Raw genomic sequence first — 13899 nt, forward strand, 5'->3', positions numbered from 1 at the left:
TTTAGCCTCCTGCAGCTAACTGAAATGCTACTTCAAAAAACGAACTGCTGGTTTAACATTTCACACTTATAAACTGTCCCCAAATACTTCGTTTTGAATGCTAACTTGCTAAGCCCTTCTTTAGGCTACAAACACAGTCGAACAACTTGAAGATGTATTGATGGTTGCTGAATCAATATTGAATCTCTGCTGTTTTGCTGACAAAACGTCTGAGGTCCTCCCCTTTGCTAGGTCATAGTAGCAGTAAATTATAGAAAGCTAGTTCTACCCTTGCACATTCTCTTCATGAATGTCAGCAGGGCTGCCATTAATGAAAGCATAAGCAAAATGTTAGCTTCATTTGTTTGAAAACTGCTATATTTGCAGACCAGATTCATGAAGATGTATTTGTATGTGTGTGAAAACCAATATGCCTCAGCTGATATGATTTTTTATTTCAGGTGCCAATTGAGCAAGGCACCCACTGGGAAAATGTAGGCCCTGTGTCAGTATGAGAGACACATTTTCTCCCTGTGTGTGTGTGTGTGTGTGTGTGTCTGTCAACTCGTGACATTTTATATTATTAAATATTTCAATCGATTGACAGCACTTTATAAATAGTAGGCCTAATTGTATCATATCATACACAATGTGCTTGAGATTGAGAAAATATAGAAAATACTGTAAGACTGTAGGCCTACATAACTAATCCTAATAATAAACAAAACGGCTATCTAGCCTATCTATCTAACAACCCCAGTAGGCCTACCGGTATATCAATACATGTGTGGGGGTTTTCGTCGGGTATGCCACCCCAAGATTTTGCCTAGCCCAAACTAGCCCCAAATTCTATTCCCCAACTAGACACCCAGAGGATTTATTTCTGCTGGCGCCACTGCCAATTATGCCTACATACATTGGTAAGTGACCCACGACATGAATCAAACCAGCTGCAAACTGCAGCATCTAGTTCTACACACGACGCACCCATTCAAACGCGCACCCATACACAAGCACACACAGCCCCTTCTGTCACGCAGTCTCACGTCTCGTCTTTTTTCAAACCGAAAAGTTCCACCGGCTAATCAACATTTACTGTGGCCGTAAACACACAGTCAGACGGAGCAATACCAAAAATCAGCGGTAACTTTACTTCCCCTGTGTCATTGATGTGTGTAGAGCTACTGATGGTATCTACGACTGTCCTGGATACATTTGAAATCAGACGCACACGGGTCTCGCAACGTCAATGCATAGAACTAATACAACGTTAATGAACCAGCTGTTGTCACCTAGCATAAATTAGCTAGCTGCCCGTTATGGGCTGCCAGGTAGTTTCTTTCGCTATAACTCGCAAAGTAACCGAAAATAATGTCACACATGCAAACATGCATACAGTACAACATGGGTGACAGCTTCCAAACTGCCAACAATAGTTACAACAAGGAGACTATATCGATAATTAGCCGCTAACCAGTTTGAATTGGTGAGAATTAGCCAGCTAAGCTTACTCTCTTGCTCATAAAACGTATGCCTTGATGCCAAAACTAAGTACACTAACGAAACGGGTGATATAAATGTGATTCTAGGAAAGTCATGATAAATGCAAACAGCCCTACAGTGGTTTACTTTTTTGACTTACCCGCCTTCAGAGTGTCCGCGGATATGTATTCATTCAAAGAACTCGGCAAGGTCGTTGTTTCCGGCTGCCACACACAATCCGCACACTACTGCCACCATCTGTTCTGGCGTTGTAAAAGCCATTGGTCATCTTATCCAAAGGAATTAGGTTGTGACAACATTACTGGATTTGGGAAGTCGTTGGTTATTGGGCATCATGCTAAAGTTACATAACTTCATTATGCCCAATCACAAAACATAATTATTCATGGTAGAAGTGACATGTTTCCCTTTGATTAATTTAACATACACAACATATGGCTTTTTTCAGTGCATTACGTCTAGCCCGCATGAATTATTTTCACAAACACAAATGACAACATGTCTGACTGACTACACATGAACGGGGTGTGCCTTTACAGCAGCGAGCGGGCAGCGAGGTAGCCTGGTCCTGACCAAGTGGAGCCAATCCTTTGGCGGAAGTACGTAGGATGGCTCGCGAGACTAGCAGCGAGGTACCCAGAGAGGGGCAGGAAGAGAACAGGCCTCGGGCGCCTAGCAGCAGGCGTGCGCGCGTGTAGCCTCTCTGGTCATAAATTCTAACACTGACTTGACTGGAATGGAGGGCTGGTCTCTGTGGAAACTCCCTGTAAAGTCCTTCCTGGAAGCAGGGGTAGGAGACGTGTATTTGCCATTCCGCAAAAGTTAGGTCTTATGTGCCCCCCCCCCCTCTCTCTCTCACACACACACACACACACACACACACACACACACACACACACACACACACACACACACACACACACACACACACACACACACACACACACACACACACACACACACACACACACACACACAGGGCCGCGGACAGCTTTGGCCAAAAACATCTGAAGGGGCCCCAATTCCAAAAACAAAAAAATACAATGTAATGAGGACGCGATTCTGGAACTGTTCTATTGCAACGCACGCATGTTCAGTCTAGCAGCGCAGATGCCTGCCTTGATCGCAACAAAGGCACCTCACTGCTCCCTCCCTCCTAAAAAAATAAATGTAATACTTCCGGCCTAAGCAGCAAGCCTTTCATTCCGAGCCAGCAGTTGTTTTTAATGTATGTTCCTTATTTTCATTTAAACCTCTATTCTGTTTTTTGTTTGTTTGGTTGGGTTTTTTGCTGCCAATTGTTGTGTTTTGCTCTCATCTGCGCCGACTGTCTGTAGCCGTGGCTGTGCCTCCGTCCCTGCAGAGCACCTATTAATCCGTTTGTCACGGGAAGGCGTGCTTTACGAGCTCTGAAAAATAATTCCGCGGCAGAGCAGCGCAGCGCAGCGCAGTCCGTGAAAGTATGGAAGGCCAAAACGGCCACATTTCGGATCAAAGTAGCACGTTAAGATTGAAATTCGCCCGTTAAAAGCGCCCGTTTTCCCGGAATACGGGCGCTTTTTTCGCCGTCTTTCACCAACAACGGCCGCTCTGTACGCGCGCCATGATGCATTGGAACGACGCACGTCACCGACGCCCGTAATTTCATGTCAAAGCGCGCGTTCCTGACGCGCGTCGCTACCGAGACAACGGGCGTTGAAGACGTGCGTTTTCCTAATATGATAATAATGTCCATCCTTCTTTTCCGAGAGCCAATGCATTTGAAGTGGTTGCGGCCAATCGCTGATCAAGACAGCCAGACCAAGACAGTTCATCACAGATGAATAACAGGAAGCAGGAAACTTTCTGATTAAAATATTAGTGCAATCAATGACAAAACACTTGCTTAGGTCAGAGCAGTTTCGAACGCCATAGCTCATGTTCTTTCTCTCTCTCTCTCTGCAAAGGTTTGTTGAGTAGCCTACATTTTGACCCAAGTAGCCTACTTTACTCAATTACACTGGAACCTGGCCTGACTGAGTAAAAAAAATGACTGAGAGACTAAATGACATGCACAATAATGCCACAATCCGCCGGAAATGAAAGATTGTGCAGGATCGCACACAGCATTTCCACTATTTTACTATATTGTATCAATGTATTTGATGACGGCTGGTGCCGAGCAAGAGATAGAGGTTATGGAGGACGACATTCAAGAAAAATAAACAAGAGGAAGAGGAAAGTTAATAAAGTAACTGAGTAACTTAGGCCTACTCAAATTACATTTTAAGTGAAAGAGGCCATGCCACTCTAATTACAAGTCAAGTCAAGTAGGTTTTATTGTCAATTTCTTTACATGCACTGGTCATACAAAGAATTTGAAATTACATTTCTTGCTTTCCCATACAGACATAGACTAATCTAGGTAAGGACATAGACAGTATAGACATAGACAGTACTTATACATGGACTTAAGACAGTATGGACATAGACAGTGCTCATACAGACATTTGAAGTGCAAGACTGGACAACAGAAGACTTGTAGAGGACATACATTACATTACCATGTCCACCTTTTTTCATAATCCTTGGTGTTCTCTGACCTGGTATGCAACATTATTTTAGATGGAAAGTTAGGCTATTTGATGGTGTATTTCAAAGCATTTTATTGCGCCCAAAAACACCTCTCAGGAGAACTTAAGCGGTTTGTCCATAATGTTTATGAGCTTTGCACTGATTGGCTCAGCTATTGCTAGAGAACCACGTCATTGTAGATCAACAGACAGAAATGCAACACCATGTTAACAAGTGGCAGCTTTATTGTCAGTTTCTTCAAATACAGTAGAGCCTGGTATTCATGTCATAAAAAATGAATCCACATTTACATCATAATTTGTAGTAGAGATAAGACGCTGCAGTATAAGACGCTGTCAAATATTGTTTCCAACCTAAGACACTGTCAAATATTGTTTCCAACATACATGCAACCGGCTTCCTAAAAGGCTCAGCCAATTTCAACATGCAGTCGTCATGCTCACACACTACCCTGGACTTGTCAGTACCTGAGATTTTTACCCCCCAAAATCATCCAAAAGGTTATGCATCAATATTTGGAGTAGATAGTTTTTAATGTAAACAAAATCTGCCCCCATTAGAATAGCCCAGATCTCGGAAAGGGCTGAGTCGGAAAATGCAATGTACTAACAAGTCAAGGGTAGTGTGAGCAATAATACAACAGCATATTGAAATTGGCAGGACTGCTCCTTTAACAGTAGGTTAACAGTTTTAATAAAATGTGGAAAGGGGAGGGCACCCTTTCAATTTCAAAACTTGGATGGATTTGTAGCTATCCAGTTGCTGCAAAAAAACAGTTCTAATTACTATCCAAGACCATCAGTAAAAAAAAAAAAAACATACCAAATTATGGAAAATTCTACTTCTAATAGGTAATAGATGACGGTACCTTCCATTAAATAACCCAGTGAAAGCACAATTGGGTAACTTCAACTTCCAGTGTCATTGTGACACAGCATTCCACGGCACACAAAGCAATCAATTTTATGCCCCATCCATGCCAGGGGGCAAATCACAATGGCGCCGGAAAGGGAGGAGTGCGGCGGGGCGGTACTATGCTGAGGATACTTCAGTCATGGAGGAGAACACTGCTTGATGACTGCCCCCACCAACCTGGTGGGTCGGGAGTCGAACCGACAACCTTTAGGCTGCAATGTCCAACAATAGGCTAAAAATGATTCAGGTGATTAATATCATCCTTTATAATTACAAAGAGACATCAATCAAAATCTTTATGGCTTTAAATGGGGACCATCATTTTTTAATTTGGTTCTGATTTGGCCTAATTTTAATGTTCTCAAACAGAATTTTGGCCATAACCTCAACACTAACCCCAGGTTAAGAACCACTGCTATAGACAGCAATCACTGTGTAGTTCACTCTACAACAGGGATGGGCAAATGGATGCCCGGGGGCCACATGCAGCCCGCCTCCTCACTCAATGCGCCCTATAGATAAAACAGTAGGCCTAATTAAGAAAATAATGACCATATTTTTTAAACACGATTACTGAATCAATATGTTGTAATTATACTGTGGGCCAATAGAGTGAAAGCGTGAAAGTGAAAGCCCAATTGGGAAACTCCAACTCACATCGTCATTGTGACACAGCACGCAAGTGAACACTGCACACTACGAAAGTGCATTCATGTCTCATCCGTGCAAGGGGGCAGCCCTCAATGGTGCCCCAAAGAAGCAAGGCGGGACGGTACCATGCTCAGGGTAACTCAGTCATGGAGGAGGATGGGGGCGAGCACTGGTTTATTACTCCCCCCACCAACCTGGCGGGTCGGGAGTTGAACCGGCAACTTTTGGGCTACAAGTCTGACACCCTAACTGCTTACCCATGACTGCCCAATAGAGTATTGAGTATACAGGTAGAGTATTATATTCCTTTCAAACAATATGGACAGTTAGAGAACAACCAACTCTGTAAATTGGAGTCAGATCTGTGGTCATGTGAACCCCTGATGCTGGTGCTGAAAAAAACATGGCCCTCCTCATCATAAGTTGCCCATGCTATATAATGTCAACACCTGTGTTGTTTGCTCCATCTTGGGACTTTAATGGTACCATGTCAAGCTTTGTATACTAAGTGTGACATACGCTACCTGACCGGCGGAAGAACAAAATTATGGTATAAATTATCGTACATCTGGCAACACTGACAACCGGCGTGAATGCACTTGGCAGAATAACATACGTCAATTGTCAGCGATTGGACAGAGCTCATTTCAAATCAGAGCTGAGCTCACTTCTCCCGCCCTGGTGCTCAAGGACACGAAGGATCCAGACCTAAAATTACTTACGAAGCAATTAATGTGGTCTGGTAAAACCAGGCTACCTCAGTCACATGTGCAAACAAACAAAATCAGCAAGGCACAATGCAGGAAGAAAAAGGTTGTTGTTAGAGATTAACCTAGAACAATTTGATTGGGAGCTTGGTTTTGGACATGTTCAGCTGCAGAGTGTGATCCTTCATCCAGGTGGACAGGTGAGCGAGATGAGTAGATCTGAAACGGTGTAGTCATCTGACTGAAATGACAGGTAAAGTAGCAAAAGAATGTTGTGTTTATTACAATGATACAGTATTAGCAGGAAACAAAAGACACAGTAGGCATTCACTCCAGGTTGTGCAAAGTATAGGCCTTTCTCATGGAGCGGGGATGTCAAACCTTGGCCATTTGTATAATTTATTTAGTCCACAATGATCATTTTAAATATCTAACAATTGGTCCACATATGGCTTGAACATGAAACATGGGTAGGCACATAGGCTACAAGAGTATTACTAGTGTAATCTCACACTTAGAAGGTATAGCATATGCTCTGTTAACTCACATCTTGCCGTTTCTTCATGAAGCTGAGGTGGCTGCATATCAACAGGGTCCAGTGCACTTAGGTCACGGTGTGGATCCACTAGGCCTACTGGGAGAAGCATTATATTAGCTCTAGATCTCTACATCATTACATGTAATGAAAAGTAGTGGGCTACTGTATAACCAGAGTAATGCAATGGTTATAATCAGGGTGCGATTTGTGATCTGGAAAACCAGAAGGGGGAATATGTTTCAGATTGTAAGCGATATCAATGGAATTACATTGAACTGTGATAAAATCATGCAGAAAAAGTGGCGATATCAAGACCACAAGGGGGGACAATCCCTGACTACAAATCGCACCCTGGTTATAATAAAATGAAATGCATGTCGTATGGGTGATGATCAGTGTTGGGCAAGTTACTACTGATTAAGCTTACATGTTATGTTACTGTCTTTTCAAAATAATCCCTTACACTAAATCATTACTATATTTAAAATATAAGGCATTACACTACTTTTGCATGAGTCATGACTTTTACCTCCCACCCAAGAGGTGTTTTGGCAGCATGCAAACTAAAACTACCAGGTTCAGGAATACAGTAGCTTATTTCTGACCCACCACACTGAAATGTAACTTGTAAGCATTGTAACTAAGTTAATATTACATATTTTTGCCCTGTAATGCATTACAGTAGAGGCAATTAATTACTTTTGTAATGCATTACTGCCCAACACTGGTGATGATGCTGTTTCGGGTACGAGAGCGAGGGTTCAGCAAATTTTACCGGTAGCTGCTCGAAAGTGACAGGAGGATGCATTGCAACTTCAAAGTTGCACGTAAGCGCTTTGAACCATTACGACCAGCCAGGGCAACACGGTTATGTGCGTGCAGATTTAAAGACTTAAACGGAGCCCCATCCTAAAACAATCGCTACATTAAACCAACACACGCCTTATTTACAGATGTCTACTCGATATGAAAACCTTGTCGGACCTAGCATAGTGTTACAGTGAGTTTTCCCTCGTCTTGTTCTAAATGTAGCTGCTTGCACTCAGCCCAATACTTTTTTGCCCTCTTCACCAGATGTCAAGACGAAATGTGACGACGGTGATTAACAATATTTGCCAAAACAATAAATGCACACGTACAGGTCACATCATTATTAGCTGTTCATTGTACTGGGTAGTTATGCTAACTAGATAAGCTATTATGGTAGCTAACTATTAACTAGCGTATTGTTTTTACGAAAGAAAATACATTGGCACCGTAATAACACGAGTCTTTTCTGCTCATAAGACATATCTGCACTCGTAGATGGTTTGAAATGAAACGCCTACTGTCATATAAAGCCCAAACTTGAGAATAAACTTACCACACTGATACCAACCCCACTCGCTGGACCTTCCTTCATGTGTACGACTTCATGAGTAGGCGGGCTCTTCTCTTGCTGCTGACTTCTGATTGGCCGGCTAAAACGTTCATCCTTGGTGATATCAGATCTTGCGTAGAAAACATGTTCTACTGAGGACTCGCAGGCTGCTCTCTCGCCTTTGAGATAAAAGAAAAGAAAAATAAGCGTTGCCGAATATGCCAAAATTACCTAATGTTAAAATTATTGAGCTGGATACTCTACACTGGCGCAGATTTAATTATGTACAAAACCTTATTGTATTCTGCGCCACTAGATGGCATATTTGGGGCATACGGTTCCTGGGAGGAGAAGAAGAAGTGTATGTTGTTGCTGCTAGCACGTACTCACTCTGCCTGCAGTGGATTGTTTTATTCCGTGTCAATTTAAAACTACTTCACTAAATGTATTACCTTTACACCGAGCCTCTTCATTGCCTACTACAAAGCAACTTTATGCACCAGTTCGTCACTGATGGCTCATCAACGCGGCGGCATCCTCCTCATGGCACAGGTAAGATGCTAACATACAACACCACTCAATGCTGTATTTTTTTTTGCTTCAGACAGGTCTTCATATTTTTATTTTTCTTCTCGGACGTATTGTGAAGGTTAACTTGGTTTCACTCGTTACGTTTGATCCAACTGGATTTCATTGTTGTTTCAGACGCAACGTTTGCACAATGCAACAAGAAGTAGGCCTAAGCTTATTTCAATGTTGTTGTATTGTGTTCAAAAGGTGTTGAATTGTTAGACATGTAGAAACACAACAGACTACCGGTGTGGAAAAGTATCTTTGGCCGTAACAACTGGCGACTGCAGATGCTAGAAGCAGTGGAGATTGGACGTAAATTTAAGTGTCACTCTTAATCTGGGGTGTATTCATTTAGACCAGGATTGAGACTTTCGTTTTGACCAATCATTGTGTTTACATGGAGTCGCCAGTTGATACGGGGGACTCGTATAGTCAGGTTTTATTTATGCTTAAACTAATCAAAGTGTAGGCATATAAGCGGTGTAACATTACACCGCTTATTAGCCTACACTTTGATTAGTTTATGCATAAATAAAACCTGAGAAGCCCCTCAATAGAAAGAAAAGCACAGCCAGAGCTCTAAATTAACATTGCAATCAGCCAAATGCTGGTGAAAACTCAGGTTGGCTGGTACAAAATAAAACTTAGTAGCCACTTTGACCCATTGGTGAGATTAAACATCTATTAGCCATTTTGGCTGGTGATGAAAAAGGTTCATTTGAAATCTTGAGCACAGCATACCTGTTATCAGTGTATCTCATCATTATGCTGTATCCTCATTTCTGAAGCATCTATTACTGAACTGCACACATTTACACTTTATGCATATCTAGGGGTACATGCATTTTTTTTCTCTTTCCATTTATGCTATACCTCCAGTGTAGGCCTATAATGTAATAGGATGTATATATTTTCATTTTGTCATTGCAGGTTCATCAGAGTCAGGTGGTCAGCACCCAAACTAAAACCATGAGTCATGGTGAAGAAGGATGAGACTGTTCTATGTGCCCAGGGTTCGTCAGGATGGTGTAGAATTGCATCCTAGCAGCACAGGTAAATAAATGAATAGTGAGTTGTGATAAATATTATTTAGCCTACTGGCTGGCATCACATTTTTAAATTCAGACAACATAGTGCTACATCCGGTAATTAATTCAATCAGTACTGTAACAGTACAGGAGTTAGACAATGAAACATCTTGGTGTCGGAAGCTGACGCAGAGTGTGAAGGTTCAATTAGCAGGGTAATAAGAGTTCTCACAGTTCTCTTCAAAATATTGCAATGCACACAACATAATGGGTTAAAAAAAATTTAATTCTTGGTGGGCTATCCCAGGTTATGTCTGCATACCACCAAGATGAACCACATCCAACAGGATTAACTGTGGACGCATGTCTGATCATCCTTCTTGTTGGTATGCAGATATTACCTTGGATACCGTGGCTCTTAATAAATCATAAAGACTTGTTATCTTGGTCAAATATGCACCAGAATTTTTTTTAATGTTGGTTTGTCACCCATGCTGTTATGTGCTTTGCTCTTTCCTCGTTAATTGAGCCTTCACACACTGCTCTTTAGTGCAATGTGCAATTAATGTACACTGGCCACCAAGGTGGTCCAATTTATCCATGAAACTTCCCACACCAAAATGTCAGATGTTTTCATTGTCTAACACATGTATATTACAATGCATTACCATATTAATTTAAATAACATGTTTTCCTTTTTTATCAGCACAGGAAGCCATCATGAAGAAGTTGCCTGAGAGGCTTCGCTTAGGCTTTGCCAGCGCCTCACCAGAGTGTTTATGGGTAGTACGAGAGAGGAATCTCGCCACTTTTTCCGGGTGGTACTGTCCACTAAGTGGCGCCATCCAGACAGCGCAGAGGAGGGCCAAGGAGCGCAGAGGCTGTTAGAATGAATAGGGTCCCATGGAGCTCAACCACAGATGCTGCCATTGCTTTGGGAAAGAATTGGTATCATCGTTTCATTTTATTTTTCTAAAAGGCAGGATAAATTACCCTTTCAAACAGCACTTAGTTTGAATGTTTAAACTCGGTGGATCTTTGTAAGATACATATTTATTGTCAATATGACATCACGAGTGGCTTCACACACTGCGTTTGGATTGGTCGCCCGGCTGCATTGCTGTGATCACGACGGCCGTAAAGCAATTTTGTTAGCAAGATGCTAGCGGAGCCTGACTCATAAATGCCAAAGCTGTAAGAAATCAGAAGGGCATGACTCCCAGGTTATTGTACATTTCATTTAAATCCACATTGGTTTCTCAGAACTTAAAGTAATATTGTCAAGTTTCAGCCGACAGCGAGCACAATTGTCATTTATTAGCGCCAGCCTTATGAGCTCTGCTGTCTCGACAGCGCTCCCTAGGTGAACTGCAGGCACGGGTTGGAGGGCGAGATTGAACACTGTATGTAAACCCACTGTGGCCTCACTATCAGTGATGCTTGTCTCCTTATCCACCGTGCCTACCCCCACATTCCTCCCTTGATGCATTCATCTCCTGACCTGTACCTGTTGTGGGAGTAGTCAGTGATGACACACAGTAGTTGTGATAATAACATACATGTATATGAAATAACTGAAATTATGTCCGTCCAGGCATTTCCTTTGGTATTTTATTGTACACAACTTAGAACATGTTCTTTGTCTGTCTACAGTATATTGAGTCTAGTCTAAAACTAATTACTCTAGTTCTATTGTCTCCAGCATATGTACGTCCAGTTACATGGGTATGTCCAGTTACATGGGTATTTTGGTGCCTGGATTATGCTGCATGTAAGTAATATGAACTCGGGTCAGGATACCACAGTAGTTCAGAGAACCATTCATTAATATAAAATGCACATGTGTTGTATGTCCATCTCAGGATAGACGTCCCCTCGTATCACCATTGTAACCCTAAAATGCATGTGTAATTTGTGTCTAAAAATAAAGTCTATGAACAACTGAATGATCTGATTAATACATTGAAATGGTCTGGTGCAGACGCTGACATGGGTAAGTTAATTGGTTAAACTTGGCTTGGTGTGCTGGACCTCGGTCTCTTCCATACATCCAATCTCAGCCATCAGACCATTGCTCTTCTCACCTGGAGAAATAGAAAGATATACTTAAATGACAATTTTTATCCCAAACAACCAAGTTTTTCACAGTGAATTGGTTACTGTCCCTGCAGCATTGTGGGGCTAAGTGCCTTGCTCAAGGGCCCTTCAGCCATGATGGAGATGAGGAGAGAGGTAAGGATGGGTTTCGCACCTGCCCCAATATCAAGACCACCTCCCTAACCATTAGGCCACTGATGTCTCATTTTGGAAGGCAGACAATTTTGTGAAAACATTAAGTGTTACACTTAACATTAATTACAAGGACAACATGAAGGCTGGGTAGGCCTGTGCATTTCATGACAGCATCCTATGAAGAGTAAGCCTACTATAGGAAATTCGGCGTTAGAGATGTACACATGGTTTACCTTTACATTTAAACCATAACACTGAACTTTCTTTTCTACTAAGAGCACTAAAAAATGCCGTGCTTATATACACGCGTTACACAGCCCTCTCAATATCTCAGCATAACAATATCTTAGCATAGCGCCAGTTACTGCTATGGCATAGCTAGGTAGAACATAGCTCTGCATCATTGATGCTTTATGGAAAGCATCTTGTGTTGACAAGTCATCTACATGACACCTTACACTTGAATTGCCTATATTTTACGTATTAAGAGGTTACTAGTGTAAAACAAATGTTGAAAGACACTTACCAGGTGCTAGCTACTCAGTGAGTAGTTGGAAGTTTTTTTCCGGATGGATCCACCTCAGCTTTCTTTTATTTTTTAGGTATCCAGTGAAAAGTCATGGATAGTTTGTAACCCTATCTGCATGTGCAATCCTCAGCACAACGGCGTTTATGCTGTTTAGCTACTTGGGTCAAAATGTACTCAACAAACCTTTGCAGTGGTTACACATTTTCTGTAGGCCTACTGTTTCCACCTCTGATACATAGTAGGCCTAATATTATTAAAAATAGGCCTATATCAGAAATATGAGAAGCGAAAAACAAGGCTGCAATTTTCGGCGCTATTAGGCCTACGTCATTTCGCAATCCACAAAAGTAGGCCTACACAAAACAGCAAGATGGTGAACATTACAAAACCTTTGCAGAGAGAGAGAGAGAAAGAACATGAGCTATGGCGTTCGAAACTGCTCTGACCTAAGCAAGTGTTTTGTCATTGATTGCACTAATATTTTAATCAGAAAGTTTCCTGCTTCCTGTTAGGCTATTCATCTGTGATGAACTGTCTTGGTCTGGCTGTCTTGATCAGCGATTGGCCGCAACCACTTCAAATGCATTGGCTCTCGGAAAAGAAGGATGGACATTATTATCATATTAGGAAAACGCACGTCTTCAACGCCCGTTGTCTCGGTAGCGACGCGCGTCAGGAACGCGCGCTTTGACATGAAATTACGGGCGTCGGTGACGTGCGTCGTTCCAATGCATCATGGCGCGCGTACAGAGCGGCCGTTGTTGGTGAAAGACGGCGAAAAAAGCGCCCGTATTCCGGGAAAACGGGCGCTTTTAACGGGCGAATTTCAATCTTAACGTGCTACTTTGATCCGAAATGTGGCCGTTTTGGCTTTCCATATGAAAGCACCAGCACCGCGCGGCGCGTGTGTGTGTGTGTGTGTGTGTACACGCGCGAGCTAGACAGGCCAGGGGCTGCATATGTTAAATTGTATCCAATTACAGGCCGCGCGCAACGATACGGCGGGAATAATTCTTTCCGTGTGACAGCCAGATTCGATTATTCTACGCGGGCGGCGCCCCTCATGCCGAGTGAAAAACATCCCAGTGCGTATGAAAATCTCCCCAACCGGTCAGATTTAGAGGATTTATCTTTTCATAAACATGGTTAGAGAGCAGTGACGTCGTCGTCCGTGGCACACTATATCGATGCCGTTGTCTGCCGTTGTCATTTCGATGACTGACACAGAAATTTGCAACCCTGGCAAAGCTAACAACCCCGTGTAAAGCTAGGGCAGGGCGCTCTACTTTTCAAGTTCACCTTCAATTTCG

General features: G+C 42.4%; 1 long non-coding RNA gene across 2 annotated transcripts; it reads right to left on the reverse strand.

The window, feature by feature from the left end:
* Positions 1–6420: 6420 nt before the first annotated feature.
* On the reverse strand, positions 6421–8286 carry LOC134459757 (uncharacterized). Of its 2 annotated transcripts, XR_010036877.1 has the most exons (3): positions 8231–8286; positions 6877–6963; positions 6421–6570 (listed from the first exon to the last, which is right to left on the reverse strand). It is a non-coding gene; the product is annotated as an uncharacterized LOC134459757 (long non-coding RNA). The 2 variants fall into 2 exon arrangements; XR_010036876.1 differs by lacking the exon at positions 8231–8286 and having other exon boundaries at positions 6877–7662.
* Between the last annotated feature and the right edge of the window lie 5613 nt (positions 8287–13899).

Source organism: Engraulis encrasicolus, chromosome 12 (genome assembly GCF_034702125.1).
Source record: "Engraulis encrasicolus isolate BLACKSEA-1 chromosome 12, IST_EnEncr_1.0, whole genome shotgun sequence".
Classification (NCBI taxonomy): domain Eukaryota; kingdom Metazoa; phylum Chordata; class Actinopteri; order Clupeiformes; family Engraulidae; genus Engraulis; species Engraulis encrasicolus.